Here is a 5,515-nt window from a genome sequence, read left to right on the forward strand (position 1 = left end):
TTGGTCTTAAAAGATTTCACCTACCAATTATGGGTTTCCCTCTTTTAGAAAAGAGAAATTTGTTACCCTACTTCCCCATTCCCTATAAATACAACTCATGTAAGAGGAGGGGAGACACTTCATTCTTCTTCTAGGTTTTTTTTAGTTGCTCTCTCTCTCTCTCTCTCTCTCTCTCTCTCTCTCTAGTTTTAGTTCTTCTTTGTTTTTTCTTTAATCACTTTTGTAATAGCTTTTTATTTCAATTAATGCAAGCACTCTTTTATTTTTATTCAGCCTTTTATGTTTATGATTTATGCAATTGAGTTGTAATTTTAAGTTATAATTCTAGGCTTAGATCTAGGTGACAAGATCACTAGCCGTGGAGCATCTCTTTTTCAAGTTCATTTTTTTTCAAGATTTATTTTCTCTAGGCCTAGAAATTTCAAATTTGGTTCATTCCAGATCTAGTTTTTAAGATTGGCAGTATCTCAAATCACCCAAGCTTTCAAGTTCAATCATTGATTTAGGTAGGTGGGCTTCTTTAATAGTCTTCTCTCCCCCCTCTCATTCCTTTTTTTGATTACCCTTTCTTTTTTAATTTAGGATTTTAATTTCAGTTGTAATATTATTGCTTTCCCTTTCTCCCAAGGTTCATGGCTAGTGTATGTGTTGGCTTTGCCCCTCCTAGCCATAGAACCATCATTTTATTATTTTTGCTTTAATTTCCTCCCTTTCCCTAAAGCCAAATAGAGCAACCCTTGTAAGAGTAACTCTTTGGTTAAGTAGGGAAGCTTATATTATAATGCATCCCTCGAGCTAAGTAGAGAAACCTACTTATGAGCTTCTCTCTAGCTTTATCCCCTTTCTTTTACTTTATTTTTATTTCAGCATTTTTTTCCTTCATTGCTTTTTAATTGTGTGGGTTGTTTATTTTCAGTTATTTATTTATTTAATTTTAATTGCATGGCTTGTGTATTTAAATTCTTAGATGACGAATGGTTAGGACGTTATGTTAGATACATATGCTTATGACAGTAGTTAGAATTAGATCACAACCATTAATCGGTTCACTTTCGCATTATTAAAAGAATCAAAAAATAAAGTGGCTACTCTCTCTGTGTTCGACCCGAAGCTATATTGATCCATGCGCTGCAATTACATTTTAAATCCTAACAAGTTTTTTGTGCCTTTACCAGGGAGATAGTTCCATGTTATTTTTCGCTTTCTTTTGGTAAATTGGAGTGCTTTGTTTGCTTTGTTTTGTTTTTGATTTTCTTTTATTGAATTCCTGAGAAGAACAACTTGCATTAATAGTTGTATCGGTGGAGGTCACCCAGCCTCACAGTATGATAAAGATAGGTTTCGCCCTGGATAGCTCAAGAATTGAATTGAGCAACCTCGGATCCCTGCTAGTAAGCTCCCAAAAAGCCAAAAAAAATATTAAAAAATAAATTAAAAAAAAGTTTTTCTTTCCATTCTTTTGTACTTGTCTTACTCTAGTTGTGGGTAGTTTTCTGTTGCATGAGTGCTAGGGGGTACGTAATACTAAGAATTGGTTAGAAAGAAGAGATCCAATAAGTAGTGACCCTATACCTATACTCTCATCAATACTTTTCAATATGGGAGACCAACAGTCAAATTGTTCACCTAAAATCTCTGAAAGATAGGTTCTACCCTACTAGAGTAGCCCAACCTTCCTGCATAGTTCTACCACAAGCCCATGGTAATAATTTTGAGCTCAAATCTCAGTACATCACTATGTTGCCCCACTTCCATGGGCTGCCCTTTGAGGATGCATACCTATTCCTTAGGGAATTTGAGGAGGTTTGTGTTCTGATTAAGGTCAAATAGTTGACTGATGATGTTGTAAAATTAAGGTTCATAACTTTTGCGCTCAAGGACCAAGCTAAGAAATGGCTCTATGGTCTGCCTACCAATTCCATTGCCACATGGGATGGGTTTACTATAGCTTTCTGAAAAAGTTCTTTCCTTTGCATAAAACTAATAAATTCAAGAGTGACATTCTTCAATTCAGGCAGAAACCTAGTGAGTGGTTCTCCAAATTTATGGAGAGATTTAAGGACCTCCTTGAGGAATGCCCTCACCATGGAATAGATATATGGCAACTTTGTCAAATCATTTATGAGGGTCTTGATTATCAAACCAAGCAGTTGTTAGGGATATGCCCACACTCCTATAGTTGGTTTTGATGATAACAAACATATGAAGATATGTCACAATTTTCCTTTAAGTATTGTTTTGTAGAGACTTCATATTAGAGATCGAATTTGGTGAATGAAACGAAGAAATGAAGATTGAAGTCATCAAATGAAGAGTATCAACAAGTTGGCATCAATGCTTGAAGAAGATATCATAAGAATTTAAGCTTCAAGATGTCAAGACATGAAGCTTAAAGACATGAAAGTGCAAACAAGAAGAAAAGAAGATAAAGTGCCAAAGAGTGGAAGGTTCAAGTGAAGAAGAAGACCACTAGGATAGATTGGTCATTTTTAATATAATTTGTAACTTCCACATATATAAATATATATATATATATATATGCACTCATCACATGCATGTGCATTGCATCATACTAGAATGACCATAGAGCATACCTTGACCAAGTATGAAAAGTCTCTAAGTGGTGAGGAACATATTAGGAAAAATGTGTTCTAATGAAATTCTGTGAAAATCACATTAACCTGATTCAAGGGTAATTTAGGTAATCTTAAAGTTAGTATCAGGAGATGAAACCTTCATAGAGGTTGTAGGAAATTGAGTTGTGATTCCAACTCAACTGATCTCAAGTCAATGCAAGGTCAGACCGAAAAGTTATAGTCAAAATACTGATAACTGGTTAGTATGACAGCATTCTTGGCTATATTTTGCCTACAACGGCTCTTGGCGGTCGACCGGCTACCGATGGTAGTCGACCGGTGGACCCAGAATATGTCCGTTAGAGCCTGATTCCCTACCTAAAATGCTTCGCTACGTTCACCTATAAATATCTCTAATACTACTCATTAAAAAACAATAAATCCCAACTTTAGAGAAGCATTATTTGAGCATTAGAAGTGAAAATTAGTCTACATCATCTCTTGAGTTCAAGTTCTTCATTTTACATTCAAGAAGAACTCAAGACCATCTACAAGTCTTCATCTACATCTTGGCATTTACATTACAAGCATAAAGAAGACTTCAAAAGGTGCATTCATTCTATCATCATTGCATATTTCATTTGCACCACACTTGAGGTATTCCTTTTAGTCCACTTCTTTATTTTCTACTTTACATTAAGTCTAGACTGTACTTAGGCTTGTGTAAGGACTCTCTCATCCTTAAGAGATTGTAAGGATCCTCTTATCCTTAAAAGAGTATAAGATGCCTCTCTACCTTAAAGGAGATTGTAAGGTGCATCTCTACCTGCAAAGGATATTGTAAAGGTGCCTCTCTGCCTGTAAAGGAGATTTGTAAGGATACTCTTATCCATGAAAAAGATTGTAAAGGTTTTCTTCCCTACCTATCGTACTAAAAGGGAGACCTAGTGGAATACCTTATAAGAGGATTCTTGTAAGGAGTGGACTAGACTCAGATTGAGTCGAACCACTATAAATCTTGTGTTGTGTGATTGTGCCTATTTTATTTATTCTGCATCGTTTTTAACTTGTAGTCACACTTGTGACCTATACATCGAAAAGAGTTAAATTCCACTAGTATAACCTATTCACCCCCCCTCTAGGTTATTTCAATTGGTATCAGAGCGGGAGCTCAATATATAAGACTAAGTTGTCTTAAAGTGAGTCAAAGATCATGATTACATTTAATCGACCACCTGAAGGAATGGATGCATCTAGGCCTCCATACTTTAATGGAGAAAACTTCTCCTTCTGGAAATGTAGATTTAAGAATTTTATTTGTGGATATAATTTTCTTGTTTGGAGAACTATAGAAAGAGGACCATATGTCATCACCAAAATTGTAAATGGAAAGACGGTGCCAAAGGATGAATCAGAATTGACAGCCGATGATCTAGTACTTCTTCAATACAATTTCAGGGCTCTCACCTACCTCCAATGTGCTTTAAATGAGGAAGAATTCAACAGAGTAAGTATGTGTGAAAATGCCAAAGAAATTTGGGACACACTTGTAGTAACACATGAAAGTACTACAGAGGTAAGAGAAAGAAAAGTAAATATGCTCACACAGGAATATGAATTATTTCAAATGCATGAATATGAAAATATTTCTGACATGTTTACTAGATTTACTAATATTGTAAATTCCTTGAAAGAACTTGGTAAGACTTACACTAACTCTGAGATGGCCAGAAAAATTCTTAGATCACTACCTACCAAGTGGAAATCAAAGACGACTGCTATCAATGAAGCCCGAGACTTGAACGAGATAAGTCTATTTGAATTAATGGGTTCACTTCTTACCCATGAAAAGGATCTCCATGAAGAATTCAAGAAAGCACATCCCAAATTCATTGCTTTCAAAGCATCCAAAGAATTGGATGAAGAAAGTGAAGAAGAGAATGATGAGGAAGTCTCATCGGATGAAGATGAAAGTGACTCCGATGAAGAAGTCACAGACCTCGCCTTAATGGTTTATGGAGACAAAGAACAAGAGGTAAGTTCTCAATCTCATTATTTAGATACTTCAAATAATGAATCTAATGATGATGATCTTCAACAAGCTTTTGAAGCTTTATATGAAGAAAGTTTGAAACTTGAGACTGAAAAGTCTAAATTGGAAAAGGAGGTTCTTTCTCTTAACAAGAGGATAGAATTCTTGATATCTAAAATGTATGAACTTGAGGAGGATAACTCAAAGTTAACTACCATATTTCATACATTTACTAAAGGTCAAAAGACTTTGGATACATTATTAGAATCCCAGTGCAAAAGTCCTCAAAACAAAGAAGGACTTGGCTATGATGGTGGAACCTCACCTCAAGGGAAAGAAAAAGAAAATGTAGTTTCTCCAAAGAGAAGAAATCTCCATTATGACCAAAGGAAATTTCCAAAAAGGAATAACATCCATTATGCGTATTATTACACTCCCTCCAAGAGGCATGATAGACCTCAAAGGAATTTCAAATCTCAAAGGGATTTTAGACCACATACTCGCTATTGGCCGCAAATACATCAAAGGTCTTATCCACTTTATATGCCATATAAGACTCAAAGAGATTTTAAATCTTATAGGCCACCTGCACATTATGAAATATATGATTCACAAAGGGCATACACACCATTTAGACCTCACACACCCAAAAGGGTTTGGAAACCGAAGGGATATTTTGATTGTAACATGGATGGACCCATGAGATTATGGGGACCAATATATGCTTGATTCTATTGGCTTAAAAAGCCAAAGTAAAAGATGGATGATGCATTGATAGTTGTTTTGATATCATTAGAGAAGGGATGAAATATCCTACTCCAAAAGGTTCTCTGATAGATATATTTGCTGGAAGATTTAAAATAGTAGAATGTTTGTCAAAATTGGCAATGATTGGCATCATCAACCA

General features: G+C 35.3%; 1 non-coding gene across 1 annotated transcript; it reads right to left on the minus strand.

Annotated features, from left to right (window-relative positions):
- Positions 1-1,985: 1,985 nt before the first annotated feature.
- LOC122090290 lies at positions 1,986-2,092 on the minus strand. Its single transcript, XR_006143529.1, has one exon. It is a non-coding gene; the product is annotated as a small nucleolar RNA R71 (small nucleolar RNA).
- Between the last annotated feature and the right edge of the window lie 3,423 nt (positions 2,093-5,515).

The sequence above is a fragment of the Macadamia integrifolia genome, chromosome 9 (genome assembly GCF_013358625.1).
Source record: "Macadamia integrifolia cultivar HAES 741 chromosome 9, SCU_Mint_v3, whole genome shotgun sequence".
Classification (NCBI taxonomy): Eukaryota; Viridiplantae; Streptophyta; class Magnoliopsida; order Proteales; family Proteaceae; genus Macadamia; species Macadamia integrifolia.